The sequence below is a fragment of the Globicephala melas genome, chromosome 16 (assembly GCF_963455315.2).
Source record: "Globicephala melas chromosome 16, mGloMel1.2, whole genome shotgun sequence".
Taxonomy (NCBI): domain Eukaryota; kingdom Metazoa; phylum Chordata; class Mammalia; order Artiodactyla; family Delphinidae; genus Globicephala; species Globicephala melas.
The window spans coordinates 68,198,890-68,222,611 of NC_083329.1; the positions used below are offsets into that span (position 1 = coordinate 68,198,890).

The 23,722-nt window shown below is 37.4% G+C and overlaps 1 protein-coding gene across 4 annotated transcripts in view; it reads right to left on the reverse strand.

The window, feature by feature from the left end:
• The window catches only part of REEP3 (receptor accessory protein 3), a 100,198-nt gene that overhangs the window by 63,407 nt on the left and 13,069 nt on the right, over positions 1-23,722 (reverse strand). Inside the window, exon 1 of one of the 4 annotated variants that reach the window (XM_060286518.1) lies at positions 15,198-15,216. The exons of the other annotated variants lie outside the window; for them this stretch is intronic. The gene's annotated coding sequence lies outside the window, so the exon portion shown is untranslated. Of the gene's footprint in view, positions 1-15,197; positions 15,217-23,722 lie in introns of those variants that run through there. 4 annotated transcript variants of the gene reach the window in all.

The window sequence follows — 23,722 nt, forward strand, 5'->3', positions numbered from 1 at the left end:
ATTAGGGAATCCTGGAAATCCTATGGTATAACAGTAGTTTTCTGAATTTTTTCAAAGCAGTATTCTCCCCCCAGAGGAAATCTTTCTTAGGATCATCAAAAAATAAGAAATGAATGCAAATAAATAAGAGACAAATGCAATTAAGTTGTCCTTAGAGAATTTAGCTTCCATGATTGTAGAATCCTCTGAGGAATCCTAAACCCTTGAGAACTACTTGAAAAGCATCCTCTATAAATGGTTTAGAAGCTTGCAAATCTGTCTGTATATAGAAATCAACTGGGAATGAGAATCTTTGGAAGTGGGGTCCAAGAATTTGAATTTCTGAATTCTGCATCTTCAACAAACTAAGGTGTGACAACATTAGGTTACTTTAGTCTTGGATTAAAACTGATTATGATTAAGCAAATGTTGTCCGTATGCTAAGCTCTAACTGTATTTTTAGAAGTAATGTGACTATAGGTTATCTTGACTTTTGTCAAACTCTGTCTTTACTTAAATTCTAAAATAAATGTAAGAGATCATAAGGGAAAACAGATGTACAGAGTAAAGTGGCAAAAATTAATAAATCTTTGAAAATAATAAATTTGTGCCTGTTTAAGGCTAAATGATTACAACTGGTACAAGGTCTGGTGATAACCCATGTATCTGTGTATATTCTTTCTAAATGAATCATTATGCCACTGTTTCAGCAGCCATCATGTAGCAAAAGTTCATACATGATTACTGAAAATAATATGTAACTTTTGTCTTATACGATTTCAAGAAAAGATCTGTTGTTAAGAATCTCTACTAGTAGAGAATTCCCATTTAGTAAAACAAGTTAGGTGGCTTTAAAGAAAAGTATGAAAATTACAATCACGAGGAAAAAGTCAAACCCATGAGGAAAAACCCAAATTCTGAATTCTTTAACCAGTGATACAGGTTTAAAACTGCCAAGGAGAGAAAAGCACAGTAAAAAATTCCTTTGAAAGATTTTATACATGTTTTAATTATAGTCATCATGAGCTATAAAGCTTGGAATTTTCATGTTGTCAGAGCTAAACTTCTAATTTTACTTCAGAGCTTCTAATTTCTACTCTAAAAGGAAAGCTAAAGATAAAACTAAGGGGAAATAAATCAATTCACAGTAAATCAGACTAGTATTTCATCATCCTCTTACTCTTTCCCCTAGCCACCACCTCACCCCCCAACCACCAGGGCCTACTATGTGGTAGGCCCAGACCAAAGAAAAATGTTTAAAAATAATGTTCAACTCGGGGCTTCCCTGGTGGCGCAGTGGTTGAGAATCTGCCTGCTAATGCAGGGGACACGGGTTCGAGCCCTAGTCTGGGAGGATCCCACATGCCGCGGAGCAACTAGGCCCGTGAGCCACAACTACTGAGCCTGCGCGTCTGGAGCCTGTGATCCGCAACAAGAGAGGCCGTGATAGTGAGAGGCCCGTGCATCGCGATGAAGAGTGGCCCCCGCTTGCCACAACTAGAGATAGCCCTCGCACAGAAACGAAGACCCAACACAGCAAAAATAAATAAACAAATTAATAAACACCTACCCCCAACATCTAAAAAAAAAATAATAATAATGCTCAACTCAATACAGAATATGCTATAGAACTACCAACTTTTGAGGCCTTCAAGGAACTAGGCATCCTGTGGACAGGGTTCTACAGAATGCCATACATGACTAAAAGAAGACAAAGGTCCCCAAAATCTACAGCATTCCCCAGTTTACCAGGTGTAATTTTTCCATTCTGATTGTCACTACAAATAAGAAATTCATATGTGGGGTAGATATTATTGCTCTATCTCTACAGATAAGGCTCAGAGACTAACAATCTTATGAATTAAGCACCCACTAGTGTCGAAGGCAAAACAAAATAAACATAGAACTTCTAATTTCAAAACCTGTGCTCTTTGCTCTATACCAAAAACACTTTGTAATTTATACAACGTGTAACTCATAGCAAACATCTGCAATGTTAGTAGTTGAATGAAGTCAACATTCAGAAGTTATCCAAGTAACTGTGAACTGTGACCCATCATATATTAAAAAAAGATATCTGAGACCCATTTTCTAAAATTTTTTAAATTGAAGTATAGTTGATTTATAGTGTGTTAGTTTCTGGTGTACAGCAAAGTAATTCAATTTTTTAATATACATACATTATATATATATATTTTTTCCATATTCTTTTCAATTATGGTTTATTACAGGATACTGAATATAGTTCCCTGTGCTATATAGTAGGACCTTGTTTATCTACTTTATATACAGTAGTTTGTATTTGCTAATCCCAAACTCCTAATTTATCTCCCTGCCCCAATTCCTTTGGTAACCATAGATTTGTTTTCTATGTCTGTGAGTCTGTTTCTGTTTTGTAAGTAAGTTCATTTGTGTCATATTTTAGATTCCACATATGTGATAACATATTTGTCTTTCTCTGTCTGATTTACTACACTCAGTATGATAATCTGTAGGTTCATCCACACTGCTGCAAATGGCATTGTCATTCATTTTTATGGCTGAGTAGTATTCCATTGCACATATGTACCACATCTTTATCCATTCCTCAGTCCATGGACATGTAGGTCTGCTTCCATGTCTTGACTATTGTAAATACTGCTGCCATGAACAAAGGGGTGCATGTATCTTTTTGAATTATAGGTTTGTCTGGATATATGCCCAGGAGTAAGATTGCTGGATCATATGGTAATTCTATTTTTAGTTTTCTAAGGAAACTCCACACTGTTCTCCATAGTGACTGCACCAATTTACATTCCCACCCACAGTGTAGGAGGGTTCCCTTTTCTCCACACTCTCTCCAGCATTTATTATTTGTAGACATTTTAATGATGGCCATTCTGACCAGTGTGAGGTAATACCTCATTGTAGTTCTGATTTGCACTTCTCTAATAGCGATGTTGAGCATCTTTTCATGTGCTGTTGGGCATCTGTATGCCTTCTTTGGAGAAATATGAGACCCATTTTTTGATTGTGTACAAAGTCTACATAGAGGAGTATTGACATGTTTAATCAACATTCACATGCTCTCCATTCCTATCAAACTGGTTAGGTGGCTATACTTGGCGTGATTACGAATTACTCATATCATCGGACCAATCCCTGACCCCTGAACGACTCTTAACTCAGAGGAACTGTTTTCTTTATTTAGCCCCTTAAGCACAGGATCTGTTAAAACCCAAACTCAGCTTTAGCCCCATCGACATTAAAGATAAGGAGAGTTCAGTTGTAATCTAAAGTTTAAAAAAGGTGCTGGTGAAGAAATATCACATACAAACCACTTCTGAATATGTTGAGAAAACTTCCTCTCTTAAAGTTCATGCCTCTATACAAACAAGTAGGAGATGAGTAAGAAAAGCCATAAATATGGGTTCTAGCCTGATCTCGAAGTGAAATTCCCTGAATTGAACTCAGATCTAAAATTTCTGCCAAGTCCTCCCACTGGGCATTCATATTTACTGTGCAGTCCATACTACGATCCTCTGTAGTCCGCTCACAAATGAGCATAACAACTCTATTGGGCTCCAACCAATCTAAAGTGAATTTAATATTTTGCTTTCAAATAATCTGTTAATTTCTCTCCAATATACAGAAACAGATATCACTGATGGCATACTTTGTGCCAGGCACTGTATATTCTAGCTCTAAGGATACAACACTGAACTCCCCATTGCTTTATTTGTTTATTTATTTATTTGGTTGCACTGGGTGTTAGTTGCAGCAGGTAGGCTCCTTAGTTACAGCTCGCGGGCTCCTTAGTTGTGGCATGTGAACTCTTAGTTGCGGCATCCGTGCGGGATCTAGTTTCCTGACCACAGATAAAACCTGGGCCGCCACATTGGGAGTGTGGAGACTTATCCACTTCACCACCAGGGAGTCCCCCCCCACCCCATTGCTTTTAATTGTAACTAAATTTGTGATGATCTGGAAATCAAAGCAGTTTATTTTCATATTTCTTAAACCACTTCCTTCATTTCATTTGTTCACATCTTTCTAATACTTCTATTATCTCCAACTAAGTAATTTTTCCTCATGCCACTCCCTAGAGCTAGAATAATCTTCCTCTTTACTGTTGAGAACGCTCCCTCTTTTCATAGGCACTCTGCATGTTACTCTTTGATTAATGAGGTTTGGTCTTCTTATTTTGTAGAGCAAATAATCAATAACAGAAATTACAAAACTAACAACCAGAACATAAAAATAAAGCATTGTAAAAGCATTTAAAGATATTCTCTGTTGTCTTGAGGCTGTCAGCTGATCAGAGAATGTCTAAGTAGTTTCTTTGTACAAGAAAACCAGAGATGAGGGAACTTTATGCTGTCTTGGGCAACTCATTAACAGAAAAAGAAAGCAAACATGTGCCACAAGAACTATACCACCATCTGATTTAATTCTGACATCAGTAATTACAGCAGGGAAACAGCACGCTGACTGTTTGGCACTAGCAAGCTCTTGGGCTCTTAGGAAACATCACTCATTGTTGCAGAAATGCAGTTCTGGATGATCCTACTCCCACTCCTGAGAAGTGATACAGAATCCACCAATTCTGAAGCTGTGGCTTTTTGCTCCATAAAAAAAAAGATACAGGGCTTCCCTGGTGGCGCAGTGGTTGAGAGTCTGCCTGCCGATGCAGGGGACACGGGTTCGTGCCCCGGTCCGGGAGGATCCCACATGCTGCGGAGCGACTGGGCCCGTGGGCCATGGCCGCTGAGCCTGCGCGTCCGGAGCCTGTGTTCCGCAACGGGAGAGGCCGCAACAGTGAGAGGCCTACATACCGCAAAAAAAAAAAAAATCTTACAATACTATGGTACGTTTGCACCATTAATGAACCATTAACAATACATTAGAATTAATTAAAGTCCCTATTTTATTCAGATTTGCTTAGTTTTTACATGTATCTATTCTAGGATACCATCTGGGATTCCACTTCATTTGTGACATGACATTTAATCACCATATCTCCCCAAGCTCCTCAAAAAGTTTCTCAAACTTTATTTTTGATGACTTGATAGTTTTGAAGATTACTGGTCAAGTATTTTTTATAATGTCCCTCAATTTGTATTTGTCTTATGTTTTTGTCAGGGTTAGATTAGGGTAAGGGTTTTTGGGAGGAATATCACAAAGACGATGTATCATTTTCATGACATATCAAGGGTACATACGACATACCCTTATCACTGATAACTTATCACTGATGATGTTAACTTTACTTGGCTGTAGTAGTAGTTATCAGGTAAAGTTACTAAACAGTCCCCACCAAAACACTGTCCTGCTTCCCATACCACACCTCTTGGAAGGAAGTGACTATATACAGCCTCTGCTTAAGGAGTGGCAAGTTATATGCTCCACCTCCATGAGGGCAGAGTATTTGCATAAATTACTTGCAATTCTTCTGCATGGGAGATTTTTCTCTTCTCTTCCATTCATTGATTTATTAAATCATTATATCATTATGGACTCATGGATATTATACATTTTGGGTTCTAACACAAGAGAACTTTATTTTGTTGCTCAAATTGTTCTAGATTTGGTCATTGGGATCTCTTTCAGTTGGCTCTTGGGTCCCTTTGATATAACCCCATCATTGTTTTTATTTGTATGTTTTTCCAGCACTTTGTTATATTGTGGCACTAAAAGATGGACCAGGCTCATACTGTATACTTCTTGTCCCATTCCTAAAGTCAGCTATTTCCCCAAGGAGCGCTGGTATCTTTTACTGGAGAATGTATTTGAAACCAAGATATAGGTGTTAGGTGTGCTCATTACTATTGGAGTATTGTTGATTCCAGGCCTTTTTTTGGTCTATTTTGTATCTTAACTAATAGCAATTTTGTTTATGAATTCTGCTAATATGAATATGTTGTATATTTGTACACCTTGATATTAAATGTTTGCACTTATATTAGATAAACCTTATGCTGAGAGCAAGTAAATATTTGTATCTCTATCTTTTGTAAAGATTTTATCTTTTTTAAAAAATTTATTTATTTATGTATTTATTTTTGGCTGCATTGGGTCTTCATTGCTGCGCGCAGGCTTTCTCTAGTTGCGGAGAGCAGGTCTACTCTTCGTTGTGGTGCACGGGCCTCTCATTGCAGGGGCTTCTCTTGTTGCAGAGCACAGGCTCTAGGTGTGTGGGCTTCAGTAGTTGTGGCACGTGGGCTCAGTAGTTGTGGCGCATGGGCTTAGTTGCTCCATGGCACATGGGATCCTCCCGGACCAGGGCTTGAACCCGTGTCCCCTGCATTGGCAGGCGGATTCCTAACCACTGCACCACCAGGGAAGTCCCCCTCTCTATATTTTTAATGCATTTATAGTCTGTTTTATTTGAGGGGGGGATGGGCTGTAAATCCCTGATGACTTTCTTATCTTCTACAAAGCTGAACCCTGGGTTTGGGCCTCATGTCATCAGGTCAGAGGAATACCAAGTCTTCTCCTGCTGGGGATTTTATCCTCACCAACTGAAAGCCACATCATTAAGTCTCTGCCTTAACGATACTACTCTGTGAATGCTATTTCACCAGAAGCCAATACCCAAACTCTGGATATAAGATTTTTAGCTGTGCCACAGAGCCTAGGGCTTTTCAAGTTAACACATGTACCCCTCAAGGCACAGAGGCTTTCCAGCTTAGTGATTTCTAAGAAAGCAATTAACCTTAGGAACTGAGCTATAAACAAGAATACAACTCTCAGGTCTACTATGTGTTCATCCTCACTGCCAATTTAAGGTATAATACTAAAGTTAGCCACCACAGTTATAGTTTACATATTCAAGTTAGTCATTTCAATCTACTTTGTATTTCCCTTGAGAATTTGGACACAATCAACATTATTATTTTCCATATTCCAATATAATCTAGTACCGCTGGATTTAAATTCAATATGAGATTCTTTTTTTAATGCTTTAAAAATGCCTGTTTTGTTCATAAATTATAATTATGATGAGTATCTTTTGTAAAACTGAAGACCTTACAGGACATTTTGCACTAAGTTGCCATGAAGAAGTCCTGTTATGTTGCCAGTCTGAAGTGGTTCAGCTCACTTGGTCTGTCCATGGGTGGCAGCAAGTTAGTATTTCTTTTCTTTCGTTTTTAAAAAAATGCTTAATTCTTCCCCTTTATTTCTATTTTTAATTGATGTATAAATGACATATAACATTATATTAGTTTCAAATGTATTGATACAACATGATTTGATATTTGTATATACTGCAAAATGATCACCACAGTAAGTCTAGTTAACATCTGTCACCATACATAGTTAGAAAAATTTTCTGTGATAACTTTTAAGACCTACTTTTTTTTTTTTTTTTTTTGTACGCGGGTCTCTCACTGTTGTGGCCTCTCCCGTTGCAGAGCACGGGCTCCAGACGTGCAGGCTCAGCGGCCATGGCTCACGGGCCCAGCCGCTCCGCGGCATGTGGGATCTTCCTGGACCAGGGCACGAACCCACGTCCCCTGCATCGGCAGGCGGACTCTCAACCACTGCGCCAACAGGGAAGCCCTTAAGACCTACTTTTAAGACCTACTCTCTTAACAGTTTTCAAATATGCAGCACAGTGTTATATAACTATGTCACCATGCTGTGTATTACATCCTATGACTTACTTATAATTGTAAGTTTTATACCTTCCAATCCCTTTACCCATCTCTATCACTGTATTGATCTTTGACGCCTCCTCCCCCTGCTACAACATGCATCCATCTGTAACCCAGTCCTGCTGGCTTTTCCTTGGTGAGCATCCACACATTCATCCTCCTTTTATTTTCAAACCAGTGGCTGATGACACATTTAGGTTCATGCCATCTCAATCGATTTACTGAACAGTTTCCCAACAGAGCCTCTGGCTCCACTGTCAGGTCAGTCTTCCTAATACACCTGCTGTACTACCTTGCTTAAAGACTTCAAGGTCTCTTCGCCCTCTTGCCAACCAGCCTATGTAGGGGCTCATCAGAGTGTAATTTGGAAACCACTGCCTTATATAAACCATCTGTTCCAACATGGTTTCCTCAATATGCCTCTTGTACTTCTACTTGTCTTGGAGTGTGTGCTTCTTGCAATGCCTCCCTCCCTCGTCTTTCTTCTTTTCCACATGGATCATTTAGCTTCCTCTCCTTGCTTATGGGTAACTGCCATTCCAACAGTGAGAAACATTTACTTAGTTGTTCGATTCTAGTATACATGTATAGTGATTTCAGAACTGTTAACCCATACCTTCATGGGATACAACTTTATCAAGTAGAGTACAGAGCTATATACAGTTCTTTTTTACTTCAGTCATACAGCTCCCAGTAATTCCCAAAGTTACTTAAATAGGCCCCCTTTTTCCTATACTCCCTTCAACAAGGTTGTTTAATATGTTTGTAATATAGTTAAGATTGTGCTGTCACGTTCTGCATCCCATCCTGTAACCCTCAACCTCGTAAATGCTTTTTAAAAATTTGCATATATTAAGATATATTTGCATATAAAAATATAAATAAATAAAATATAAATAAAATATATTATATAAAATAATTTATATAAAATAAAATTTTATATAAATAATTAAATATAAAAAAATTTTATATAAATAAGTAAATTAAAAATAATTTATATAAAATAAAATATAAAAATTTATATAAAATATAAAATATAAATAAAAAATAAATAAATAAAAATAAAATATATTTGCATATATTTATTGCATAAATAAAAATTTGCATATATTAAGATTCACTCTTGGGGTTCCCTGGTGGGGCAGTGGTTAAGAATCCGCCTGCCAATGCAGGGGACAGGGGTTCGAGCCCTGGTCCGGGAAGATCCCACATGCCACGGAGCAACAAAGCCTGTGTGCCACGACTACTGAGCCCGTGTGCCACAACTACTGAATCCCACGCACCTAAAGCCCGTGCTCTGCAACAAGAGAAGCCACCGCAATGAGAAGCCTGCACACCGCAATGAAGACCCAATGCAGCCAAAAATAAATAAATATAAATAAATAAATAAAAAATTTCACTCTTGGTGCTGTAAAATTGTATGGGTTTTGACAAGTGCATAATGTCATATATCCACCATCATAGAATCATACAGATACTGCCCTATAAAAAACCCTTGCGATTTACCTATCTAACACCTCCAACCCCTCGCAACCACTGCTATTTAAAACTCTCTATAGTTTTCCCTTTTTCAGAATGTCATACAAATGGAATTATGTAATATTTAGTTTTTCAGACTTGCCTCTTTCATTTAGTAATATGCATTTAAGTTTCATCCATGTCTTTGTGTGGCCTGATAGCTCATTCCTTTTAATCACTGTACAGTGTTTGTACGGATGTACCAGTTTGTTTACCCTAGTAAAGGACATCTTGGTTGCTTCCAGCACTTGGTCTGATATGAACGTTCTATGAACATTTGCATGTAGGTTTTTGTGTGGACTTCAGTTTTCAATTCAGTTGCATAAATATATAGAAGCACGATTGCTAGATCTTATGGTAAGACTATGTTCAGGTTTGCAATAGTCAAACTGCCTTCCAAAGTGGCTGTACCATTTTGCATTCCCATCAGCAGTTCTTGCTGTTTTGTATCCTCTCCAGCAAATGATATTGTCAGGTTTTGATTTTAGATATTTAAAGGTACCAATAGGTGCGTAGTGGTATCTCACTGTTTTAATCTGCATTTCCTAATAATGACATGTGGGATGTAGTGCATCTTTCCATATGTGCATCTGCCATCTATATATTCTCCTGGGGTGGTATCTGTTCAGTTCTTCTGCTCATTTATTTGGGTTGTTATTGTTGAGTTTTAAGAGTTCCTTGCATATATTTTTCTCTTAGTCTGTGAGTTGTCTTTTCATTCTTTTAACAGCATTCTTCACAGAGCAGAAGATTTTTAGTCCAATTTATGAATTTTTTTTTTCTTTCATGGACCATGCTTTTGGCATTGTACCTAAAAATTCATCACCAAATCCAAGGTCATCTAAAGTTTCTCATATATATATATATATATATATTTTTTTTTAGGAGTTTTGTATTTTGGTCTTTGATCCATTTTAAGGTCATTTTGGTGAAAAATGTAGTCTTCGTTTAGCTTTTTTTTTTGCACAAGGACATCTAATTGTTTAGTACCATTTGGTGAAGCAACTTACTTTTAAAAGGTTCAGGAAAGTCAAGGGTAAAAAAAAGCTGTTGTTATTGCAGTACGTGCATATGTGTATACAGAGAGAGAGAGAGAGAGAGAGAGAGAGAGAGAGAGAAATCAACTGTGACAAATTGTTAACAACAGGTGCTTCTAGGTGAAGGGTAAATAGTGTTCATTATACTCTTAAATTTTCTGTAGTGTTAACATTGTTCAATAAAAAGCAGTGAAATACTTCTACAAAGAAGGTAGGAAAGAATGAAACCCATTTTAGAAGTATTTTCATTAAATTCTTTGTTTCTCAAAAGGTTAAGTTTCATTTATATAAAAGACTGCAATTATGTAGAAAACTGGAACATCTAACAACTGGATCAGCTACCATACTAGTGAAAAGAGTAAAAGATAAACAGTAGGAACTAAAGACAAAAATATTGAAAATATTTTATGCTAAATTCCTACCATAACTATGGATTCATCCATTTCCTCTTGTAGTTCAGTACGTTTTTGCTTAAATACCTCTTGAAAATATGTAACGAGATTTGTCATGCTGTCTAAAATCTGTCTTTAACTAGAATTGTCAGTCCATTTATGTTTATTGCTATTCTGATACATTTAGGTTTAAATGTAACATCTTATTTGTATTTGTCCTACCTGTTCCATTTCTCCCTTTCTCTCTCTCTGTTTTTCCTTCTACAGAATGAATGAGACCTAGTTCTTTGGTTCTCTGGTTTCTAGCTTTATGCTACTAGACTGCCTATATTGGATAGACCCTTGGTGTTGTTTCCTGTCTCATCATGCCTCGTGAAAACAGGAAAACCAAAAACTTAAGGTCATTAGGTTTCAGGAAATGCCTGTAAGTGAAAGCTAACTTTAGTGCTCGCTTTACCTTGCTAGGCTTTTGGCCTCTGAGCAAACTGTACTTCCTAGTCAGTTCAGTGGTATATTCAAAAAAAATAACCTAGAAGGCATTTATTTTGATTCTTAGAGGAGATCACCTCTGAACATATTTCCAATCCCCAGCCATTACATATAATGGTAGTATTTTCTTTACATAATCTTGAATGGTTATAAAGTTTTTGATTGATCATGTTGTCACCCAGTATTTTATTTTCATTTTATTTATAAGAATATGCATGGTCTAAATAGCTTTCATCAATGGTATATTTTAAAATGTTATTAAATAAATATTTTATCTAGCATTTTTCTTGTTCTCAATGGGTGGGCCCATCACAGTTATATTTTTGTCCACCAGACCACTGAAAATGACTCTAAATTGCTCTCTAAATTTTCAGAGGCTTTGTTCTAAAAAGGACAATCAGAACAGTCTATAAGAAGAAAGGAAATCAGTCTCTTACGAGGCACTTCTGGGGCCAGATGACATAAGTTGAGATATGGGAGTTGCCTATATCTGATGTGAATTATGTAAATCAGTCACCTAAACTACTGCTTATACATGAGAGCTCCTAACATTATTTGATGCTTATGGTAAAAGATCTTTTCTTAAAATTGTAATCTTAAGTTCAGAGGTAGATTTTTTTTTTCCTTGAAGTGTAGAGCCATTCAAGTTTCAGGCCAAATTTGAACAATGTCAATTTCTATTCAATCCTAAAAATTTAATAGTATAAAATAAAACACTAGGAAGCTCTAATTCTTCCCCCAAAGATATATAAAGAGGATGGAAATGTGGTTCAGCGTTACATAATGTTGCCACCCACTCTAGAAACAGAAATGAGTGCCTAGCAACAGGAAAGGGTCATCTCAGGAGACTGCTGATTGCTCATTGGAGCATTCTAAACACAGATGCTTTTCTATCCTTATCACTTCCAGTCCCTGCTAAACACATGCTGGTTACCTTGGATCCCAGTGCCATCTGATGAGAACCTTCCTCTTATGACAACCAATAACTGCCACTCAGGATAGCTTCTACCTTTAGGTTACATCTTTAAAAATAATAATAATAAAATTTGAAACATTAATAGAAAATAAGAATTTTGTGTGCATTTTCTTCCCCAGTAATCATATTTCTTTCAAGATATGTTAGTGTCCCTGTTGGCATTTTTCTGACTGCACCCTCCATACCCACAAGTGTTTTTTTTTATTGTTAATTAATTAATTTATTTTTGGCGGCATCGGGTTTTCATTGCTGTACGTGGGCTTTCTCTAGTTGCGGCGAGCGAGGGCTACTCTTCGTTGCGGTGCACGGGCTTCTCATTGCAGTGGCTTCTCTTGCTGCAGAGCACAGGCTCTAGGGCATGCGGGCTTCAGTAGTGGGGGCTCACGGACTTAGCTGCTCTGTGGTATGTGGGATCTTCCCGGACCAGGGCTCGAACCCGTGTCCCCTGCATTGGCAGGCAGATTCTCAACCCCTGCGCCACGAGGGAAGTCCTACACCCACAACTTTTAGCAGCAAGGCAGAATCATCTATTTCTTAATAAAGAGGTTATGCATGAGTGTGCCTAATATTACTTATGCTTATGGTAGGAGAGCTTTCTCAAAGCAGTAATCTCATGTTCAGGAATTTGTTTATATTTTTCTTAAACATATAGCCATTCAAATTTTAGATTAAATTTGAATAATCTCAATTCCTATTCAATCCTAAAGATTTACTAGTGCACAACTAGTACAAATAAAGATCCAGGAAGCTCTAGTTCTTTTCACAAAGATAAACAAAGGGGACAGAAATGTGGTTCAGCATCACATAATGTTGCCACCACTCCAGAAAGAGAAGTGAAAGCACCTTTTCCTAAGTTTCTTGGCTATTTGCATGTGTCTCCCTCCCTCTCTTTGGTATAAGGTCCCTTGTCCATTTTTCTTTGTACATTCTGAATATGAGCCAATTTTCACTTTCATATGTTATAAATGTTTTCTCCCACTCTGCCTTTTTTCACTCTCTCAATGATGTCTTTTGATGAAGAGAAGTATTTTAGTCTGTTTCAATTTATCATTATTAGACATCTCCTTTATGACTAATGCTTTTTGTGCCCTGTTTAAGATTGGTTTTCCTTATTTCAAAGTCATAAAGATATTTTTCTATATTACCTTCTAGAAACCTGCATTAACTTTTTCTCTGTAATCAGACTGGAATTGATATTTTTGAGTTAGGGGCCAAGTTGAGGGCCATGATTGTATGGATATATGGATATCCAGTTGACATGGAACCACTATTGTAGATAACAACCTTTCCTCACTGCTCTGCAGTACTACCTTTTGTTATAAAACAAGTATCCATAATAGATGTATGGGACTCTTTCTAGACCTTAAGCTCGTTCACTGGCCTATTTGTCTATCCTTTCTCCAACAGCACATTGTCTTAATTGCTGTACCTTTATAATAAATCTTTATCTGATTAACTCATCCTACTATTAATATCTGATCAAATGTGTCATCCCACTTGGTTCTTCTATTCTTTGCTCTTCTGTTTGAAGATTGCCTTGGCTATTCTTAGTCCTTTGCATTTTCATATACATTTTAGAAATAACCTGTCGACTTTCTTCTTTTCTCTAGATATACTTACTCCCTAGGTAAACTCATCCAGTTTCATCACTTTGGATATCCACAATCTGTCAAACAATCCTCTGCATTTAACAATCATTAAAATAAATCCAGAATCTGATGACTATTACCAATCTGGTCCAAGTCACCACCCATCCCTCACTGGTTTATTAAAATAGCCGACTATTTTAATAAGCTTCCATCCTTGCCCCTTTAGTTGATTCTCCATGGTAGAGAGATCTTTTAAAATAAAAATCTGGGTCTTCCCGGTGATGCAGTGGTTAATGTAGGGGACACGGGTTCGAGCCCTGGTTTGGGAAGGTCCCACATGCCGCAGACCAATTAAGCCTGTGCGCCACAACTACTGAGCCTATGCTTCAGAGCCCGTGAGCCATAAATACTGAGTCTGCAAGCTGCAACTACTGAAGCCCGCGTGCCTAGAGCCCATGCTCTGCAACAAGAGAAGCCACTGCAACGAGAAGCCTGCGCACCACAACCAAGAGTAGCCCCTGCTCGCTGCAACTAGAGAAAGCCCACACGCAGCAACAAAGACCCAATGCAGTCAAAAATAAATAAACAAATAAAAGATAAAATAAAATCAAATCTGATAATGTTGCTCCTCTGGTCAAAACTCATCTCATTCAAGAGTAAATTCCAATGTTGTTAACAATGGCCTACACAGCTGGCCACACTATTGCTCTGTCCCAGCCATCCTGACCTCCCAGGTGCTGGGCAGGGCCCCCCCTTAGGGCTTGTACTTGGTCAACTCCCTTCCTGGGAAGCTCTTCCCCAGTCTCTGCAGGGCTAATGCCTTCACCTCCTTCAAGTCTTTGCTCAAATGTCAACTTCTCCCTGAGGCCTTCCCTGATCACCATATTTAAAACTGCAAGTCACCCCTGAGACTAGATGAACACTCTAAACGAAATGCTATCCTAAACAAAATGCTTTACCTTTTAACAGAAACACAATAAGTATGACCCATAATAACGGATCAATTTAAAATGCAAAGTTTTGTTATTTTCACATGGCCAACTCTGTCTTCCTTGTGTTTGTTAAATATAAGACAGCCCTTAAGATTAATCTCACATGATAACGGCCACAGAGTGGCAGACGCCAGCCTCTTCTGCTGGCCATCCATCTCATAGTTCTTTTCTTTCTAATTTGTAATTTTTAACGTGTGGAGAAAGGACTAGGTAAATCAAATGGTCTTTGCTTTAGTGGCATTTAGCTAAACCACAGTGCATACATGTGCAAGAATTGGGAAGTTTCCTCCGAATCTTAAGAAAGTAGAGAATTCCCTGGGTCCCGTGGTTAGGCGCCACGCTTTCGCTGCTGGGGGGCGCGGTCGGGGAACCAGGATTCTGCAAGCCTCGCAGGACACCGCCCGCCCCCCCCCGCCAATAAAAGGTATTGTTTCCCTTATAGCAGTTTCACCAAATGTTACTTTTGAGCTTTACTCTGATTGTATGAAATTTCTTCCTCCTCCTCACATCCAGTCACCGAGTTTCCTCCAAATCCCCCCCGGACCTCTCTCATGCCAACATGTCTGTCCCCACAGCCCTGACACTTACCTCAGCCTTAATTCCGACCCTTCTTATTTTTCCTGGGGACTATCTGTCCTCCTCACTGTCCTCGGGCCCTGTAGCCATATCGTTGATCCTTGAACAATGCAGGGAGGGGTTGGGGTGCGGACTCTCCGTGCGATCAAAAGTCTCTCCTATAACTTGGTCGCCCACCGGTTCCTCCATACCGGCTGTTCCCATATCCCCGGATTCAACCAGCCCTGCATCACACAGTGCTGTATTATTTACTGTTGAAAAAAATCCATTTGTAAGTGGACCCACGCAACTCAAACCCATGTTGTTCAAGGGTAAACTGTACTTAAAAGCTTTCAGCTGTTTCTCCCTGCTTTCTCAATAAGGAAACAACTCATCAGGCTGTGCAAGACCTAATTGATCTAACTCTTCTGACCTCTCCAGTCTATGCTTTTGCATCTCTGCTCCAGTGATATTGAACTCCTTGCTTTTTCCTGAGAGTCAAGTTATTTTGTTTCTGTGTGGTGGCATATTTTTCCTCTCATTGAGGCCTCTGAAGGCCATTTTTCTCTTAGATTTCCTTGCCTCCTCTGTAGGTGAGGAACCCCTCCCCTCTGTTCTCACAGCATCTTAAACATACTTGATGTGACACTACTAGCAGTGTGACATTGGGCAAGTTATTAACCTTCCTGCGCCTGTGTGCTTTTCTGTAATGCAACGGTAATAGGGACTACCTTGTTGTGAGCATTAAATGAGTTAAGCCATATAACAATGCTAGGCACATGGTACACAGTCCATAAATATTAGCTACTACGATTGTCCAACAATTTTATGTTCACTGACTTTCCATCTGCTGTCTGTATCTTGGCTGTTCAGTTAGGACAAAAACTGTACCAAGTTTAGCTCCACCTCCCCAAGGTCTAGAACACTCTCTGAAACATAGTAGGTGCTCAATATATATTGACAGAAAGAACAAAATAAAAAATAAACTCCTTTAGTGTACATAGCAAGGCAGGACTGAATCACTTATAGGCACAATCTAATATATGAATATAGCCTAAGCTGAGGTCAGAAAATGAAAAAAGTGACAAAGTACTAAAGAAACTTAAATTGATAAAGTACTAAATATTCAACCTAACGGTTCTATAATTTTCTTTCATGGCCTTAAAAAACTGCAATGGCCATTTAGGATTAGTAAGTTATGACAGCCTAGCATTTTCTTTCAGTGGGTTAAATGTAATCATCACTTAGTTAAACATATGTGTCAGCAATTTAAAATTCTCCATTTGACGCACAAAGGTATCTTTTAATCATAATTTATTAAATCATAAAGTCAAAAACGCCATAAAGTCAAAAAAGTAGTAACAACAACAACAAAAAGAAAGGAGTAACAGAAGTCTAAGTTCCTTCAGTAGCAGAAATCTCAATGTCAACATACATACAAAAATGACCATATTTCCCAATGTTATATTAACTTGGATTTGTGGTTGTTTTCCTCATGTCTGACTCATTCCAATTTTGTGGAGAGCATCTGCTCTCAACTTACTTAAAATGTATTTGCTTCATTAAATTATTTTCTTTTCATGGAATGTTTTTGTTATTGGTTGGTGGTCAAAGATTTTACCTTTTATGTTTTTTCCGTATTTTTTTAGTTTCCAGAGCAACACACTGAACTATACTTTAAATACCATAAAGCTTTCCTCAGGGAAGAGACACAAAAGAAAAGTTGGAGAAATTTCAGCATGTTTTAAAAACATATATACACATATCAGTTACAGAGAAACAAGACTCACAAAATGAAACTCCTCCAAATATTGTTTGCTAGAAATAGTATCATAACAAATTGTGTGCCCATATTTGTCACTCAGAAAAAGTCACTTCTAGAAAATATATTCTCTTCTTCACCCAAATGTTTAAACCTGATAAGTCAGATTGTTTCCTGAGAGATTTATTCTTTAACAATCAAGACAAGCTTTTCAGTAAGCTGAAAGTTAGCTACTTTTACTAGTAGGAATAATGATCACCTAAAAACTGACAAATGACCTATTCTTTTAACTTAGAGTAAGTTTTACTTTCTTATTGACCAAATAAAGGCAACTTAACCAAATCATCCTAGAACTTGAGTCAGTTTATGAGAAAAAGAGAGAGGGAAGAAAAAAAAGGTAGGATTTGCATACAAGGAAAAAATGGTCAGTTAAATACTTAAAGATGACACCTGCAAATTTGTTTTTCCATCCTTACATGTAAGACTTTAGGTCTACTAGCACTGGAAAAAAACTGCAATGCACCAAAAACCTTCTAATGCATGAAACAGCTTTAAAAATTATTCCAAACAAAAGAAGCTTGCTATATGATCATAACATTAGAAAGATTAAGGAAAGCTGATGTTCTTTTTCATGTAGAACAGAATTGAGAGATATAATAAAATGGTTTTTATTTTTTAAAGCCACTAAGTTTTGGGGGTGGTTTGTTACGCAGCAACAGATAACTGAAAGCAGCAAGGAACTGCAGGTGGCCTTAGTGGCAGCGAGCACAGACTTGGAAGTCAGAGGAGAATTAGTACTGCCTGATGCATGTCTGGGGGGACACTGGTGGGCATAATGAAGCACAGAGGAAGGCGGGATCAACAGCACAAGGAACAGTCACAGCAAGAGGACTTCAGGGCTGCAGGTAGTGACTCTGCCTGTATGTGTAGCATCCTGTACCCTTGAATGCACCCAGGGAGATGGAAGTGAGGAGCTGAGGTCTTAACCTAAGTTAGATGAGTTAGGGTTAGTAATCTATTAGACTCGGGGGTCAAACTGTTAAAGTGACCTTACTTAAGGTCCACGAGTTGGTGGACAGCATCATTTACAATAGCCAAGATACAGAATAAATGTTCATGAGCCATAAAAAAAAGATCAAATCTTGCCATATGTGACAACATGGATGGACCTTGATGGCATTATTATGCTAAGTGAAATATGATAAATACCGTATGATTTCCCTCATGTCGAATATGAGAAACAAAAAACCAAAATAAATGAACAAATGAAATAAAAAACAGACATGTAGATATAGAGCACAGTGTAGTGGTTACCAGAGGGGAAGGGAGGGGAGGGCGAAATGGGTAAAGGGCATCAGCTGTATGGTGACTAATGGAAACTAAGTTTTTGGTGGTGAGCATGCTGTAGTGTAGACAGAAGTAGAAATATAATGTTGTACACATGAAACAGAAAATGTTCTAAATCAACGTTATTTCAATTAAAAAAGAAATAATTTTTAGTAGAAATGATTTATATTATAGAAACATTACCAAAAAGAACAAAGTAGAAATCTAAGACTCACCCCCAGTTCTACTGACCAGAAATAATCAGTGATAACGTCTGATAATCCAAACATCTTTCTGTACTATTAGTAGAGAAAGAAGAGTGACAGAAAAAGTATATACAAGTGGAATATTAAAACATATGGGATTTAAAATAAAAATTCTAAATTACATGTTGCTTAAATTTAACAGACAATAAGTAAAACTGAAGGAATAAATATAATCTTAAACGTTACAAATGTCAGGGTCTACACTAATCCTTTAAGGATTATGAAAGGCTAGCGTTTCAACCCTAAATAGCACCTGTCTTTCTGCTATGAAAAATTAAATCTGCCCTGATGCTTCCTCCCATCTCCCCACCCCCACCAGATTCTCATTACCTATTTTTTTTAACTAAGACATATAACACATTCTCATATACAATATTAACGCTGTGGAAACTTTTAAAAGGCATGGAATGATTTTGATGAGTCTATGTTTAAAAATAAACATAAAGCCTCATACTGACAAATTTTACAAATGATCTTTTTAAGGCAGCATAGATGTGTACTGCTGCAAATGTGCTACTCGGCCAACCTGACAAATGTGATATTTTGCTGTTTGCTAGACTTTGTTCACATACTAGCTGGAAATATGAAATGCATTTCCAAGTGAATTTCATGAAGCACAAGAGAATGCTGTAATAAAATCCAGATATTCCTTCCACTACATTCCTTTCCTCTAATACTTCTGTAATTCAATCTGAAAAGACCAAGTTTGTCTAGAAAGATTACTTCTTCATAGGCCACTAATGTTGCTTATTGCTTAGCTTCGGACATTTTCTAGGTACTCAAACTGCCTTAAAAATCATCAAATCACTGAAAACCAAACTAAGGATATTGTACAATTTTTGTTTCCTTGTTTTAAAATGATAACAATATTTAGCATCTCAATTCTGTGATAGTTTCCTGACACTATTTCTCAAAAAAATCACCACGTGGTTTTCTATCTCATAACCTCTACTGTAATGGTTTTCAAACCTGGTTGCACACTGCAATCACTCAGGTAGCTTTAAAAAATAAGGATGTCCAGCCCCAGCCCAGATCCATTAAGTTAGAATCTTTGGGAATGGGCTCTGGGAAAGGTGTTTTAAAAGCTTTTAAACATAGTATAGGGCTTGGTAAGCTCTTATTTTAAATGAAGAATCTAAGTCATCTCTATGAAAATACTCAATCTATCATGTGTTCAGTTATAGTGAAAATAATTTTTAGATTTTTAAGAGGTGAAAGTTATCACTATCAATCACATTTCTCAAATTAAATGATGGCATCAGTTTTCAACAACCGTAAAGCTATAGAACTGCTTTTCTGGTTCAAAACTGTAATTTTAAAGTACCCCATCATACAAAACTCCTTTTTAAAGGGTGAATGTTAGGAAATTTTGTCCCTTTATTGACAAGTTTTATGATTAGTTTGAGGGATTAAATGCTAGCAAAACGTAAGACTCTGACGAAACAATAATGAAACAAGAATCTGGCTAGGAGTAAAAGGAATAAATGGTCTCTGATTTCAGAGCCCATTTGTAGGCTAAGATGCTTTTGTTTTTTAAAATGTTTTTGTTTATCTCAGCTTCTAAACCTTTTCTTGTTTATATTAGAAGTTCCATTTTATCTGATGAGTTTCCAAACATCTTTTTTAAAAAAATTATTTTATTGAAGTTTAGTTGATATACAATGTTGTGTTGATTTCTACTGTACAGCAAAGTGATTCAATATACACACATAGAATTCTTTTTCATATTCTCTTCCATTATGGTTTATCACAGGATACTGAATAGTTTCCTGTGCTGTACAGTCGGACCTTGTTGTTTTCCAGTCATCTTTAATAAGAAACGTTCCATAATAACCCACTTCCTTTATCCCACTAGTATATGCATGGGCTTTGGGCAGTACTCCTTCTCTTGTAGAAGCTGACTGATGATTCATTTTCTAATTTCCTCGTCTTAAGCCATTCTTACGAAATCCTCCAAGATTCCTCAATCAAATAGGCTAACATTCTTCACGTTTAAAAAAAAAAGTGTTAGACTAGCTGGCAATCTTACTGATGTTTCTGGGTGACTGCTGGGGTAGTACAGGAATATGGATAACTTTTAAAGTTAAATATAGTAAACTTATTTACTTTGCATTCTCAAGCTAGAAATCTCCACAGACATAATCTGCACATCTACTAGCTAATGTCTCATAATCATGTTCCTGAGGTGCTGCGAGGCTTTGAATGTCCTCCTGTAATGACCAAGTGAGCACAGCATGTGGAATGACCAGGGAGCAAGGGGACAGCCTAGCAGGCCAAATAAATCCTGGCCATCAGTGGGTGACAGATGTCTCAGCCAGATCATCCCCATAGCAACACTGACCACACAGAAAACACACAACTAAATTTAATATTTTCCGTTTCCCTCCCCTTCTATAAATGATGCTCAGGGTGCATAAGGAATCAGAGCTACACATTAGTATAAAATGTTAATATTAGGTGTTATCTTCCATTGATAGGTTCAAACCCACCCCAGATTCTAGAAGTAATGTCATCTCCTTTTTAATAGTGGGGAATTGCTCTAAAACACATAACCTAAAAGCTAAATTATTCTTGTGTAGCTATTAGGGAATTTCAAGCAATGTAACATATTTTGACAGCGACATTTTTTTGTAAACGATCAAAATGGACAAGCAAAATCATTAAGAACACAAAGCAGTGGTTGTTAAGAAATTATTCTACATTTCAACATCAACACTATCTCTTAGGTCTGTCTTAATCTAGAAGTAGCTATGTGAAGGCACATTGATTTATACAGTTTTTTTGACACTGAATTACTTTTTATAGCAATATCCCATATACCAAATGGACAGACAAGGAAAATACTGTTATCTTAAAGTAAGTGGGAAAAAAAGAGAAAGCTCTTAAGTGGCCATCTATGTACTTACTTCTAGAACCTTGAAAATCCTTTGGATAAATAAGAAAGTTGACATCTTCACTGGACTCATACCAGCTTTGAGGGGAAAAAAAAAAAGGGACCAGAAACAGCCTGCCTGGAGGTTTCACAGAGGTTCTGGCCTTCTGTTCACATATCCTTCATGACAGGTGCAGTTCCTTCCCTCCCTCCATCTGGGGCCTGGCTTAGCACTTAAACTGGCCTCTACACCAGCAAGAAGCATATGGGCTGGGACAGAGGCGATATCTCCTTTCTGTTGGTATCTGCTCTGTGTTGTCTTAAGCTTGTCCCTTCAGTTACTGTAGATACCTTGGTCCTGACTCACTATATGTGTTAAGCATTTTCTTTTTTTTTTGGCTGTGCCACACGTCTTGCCCTGACCAGGGACTGAACCTGCGCCCTCGGCAGTGAAATTGCGGAGTCCTAACCACTGGACCACCAGGGAATTCCCCTAAGCATTTTTAAAATGTAATAGTTGCTATAAAGAAAATATCTGACATACACTTCTAAATCGGGGAGCATAATGAAGTGAATCAGTCATCCAACTTCAAAGGAGAACACCACCAACACCATTGTCCCAGCACCCCTTCCTCTGTCAGGGTACTCTCTGAGTTAACCCCTATCCTAAAATTCATGTTTATTATTCTCTCTTTTTTGAAAAATATGTTCCATATATGTATATATCTCTAAATTATGTATTGTTTAGTTTTACCTGTGCTGGAGCCTTTAAAATGGTATCGCACTAAATGCAATCATATCAGGCTGTTTTTTTTTTCAAAAAACACACTTTGTCCTAATAGTCATCCACACTGATGCTTGTAAGTGGTATCTCATTCAGTTTTACTGCTGTGTAATATTCCATTATGTAAACAGACCGGCATTTATTCACCCATTCTCTTGTCCATGTATGTTAGTATTCTTGGTAGATTTTTGCTTTAAGACTTTCCTATAAATATCCTTGCAAATGTCTCCTGGTACACGTGCCAAATTCTACCTAGTTGTGGAATTGCTTGGGTTATAGGTTACGTGAATGATTAACACTATGAGTTAGGGCCAAATTGTTTTCCAAAGCAGCTACAGCATCTTACTCTCTGACTGGCATTGCAAAAAAGGATCCTGTTGTTCTACCCATCCTTGCCAACACTTGGTATTTTCAGACTTCTTAATTTTTGCAAGCTAGAAGGTGTGAAATGGAATTTCAATGTGGTCTTAATTTACATTTTCCTGAAAACTAATGAGTTTTGTGCATCTTTTTCCATGTTTAGTTGCCACTGGTTCATTTGTACATTCTTCTTTTAGACTGTCTATTTTCTTATTGATTTTAAAGAATTCTTACACCTTCTGACTATCATACTTTGTTAAGTTACATATGTTACGGAACTGTGCAATTTTTGCCCTCATTGGGCCACAATTCTAGTACTGGCTTCTTCTATCATACCTTCCTTCCCTGCCCTCGAGCTATTGAGGAATTGAGAAAATAGCAGTATGAGTTTCTAAATGGAGTTTTAAAAATTCTATATCCTGAAAAAGATATTTAATATAATTAGATGTTTCTTTTTCACATAGATTGGCAGACAAATTTATTGCCAATGTAGTGAAAATCAGTTACCACTTGTTGAGAATGTAAAGTGAAACTTGATGGGGTGGTGATACATGAGTGTACTATTTGACAAAACTCACTGAAATTATTATATGTAAATTATATCCCCAAAATGCTGATTTAAAATTAATAAAATAACAGGTGTAAATTATAACACAGGGAGGTGGTAGAGCACATTAAGGTCTGGTTCTAGAACCAACCTGCCACTTAGCTCTGCCACTTAGTACGTTACCACCTTGGGCAAGTTATTTCATATCTTTAACCCTTGCATTTCTCATCGGCAAAGTGGGGATAACAGCAGTACCTATACTGTTATATTATAAATGTTACAGTTTTCACATTTGGGCAGGTAATCCACTGGTAATTTATTTTTGAGCTTGCTGTGAAGTAAGGCTGTAGTCTCATTCTTTTTTCTGAGAGATAACCAAGTTGTCACAACACTATTTAATTATCCATCCTTGCTCACTGATTTTGAATACTACTTCTGTCATATCAGATTTCCTTATAGGCATCATTTAGTTTCTGGATTCTTGATTGTGTTTCCTTAAGTCTATTGTCAAGCACTGCACCAATACAGTACTACACTGTCTCAATCACTACAACATTATAATTAATCTTGATATATAACAGGACAAGTTTTCCTTCCCTGTTCTTTGCTGCTATCTTATTGATTCCTGAGCTTTTGTTCTT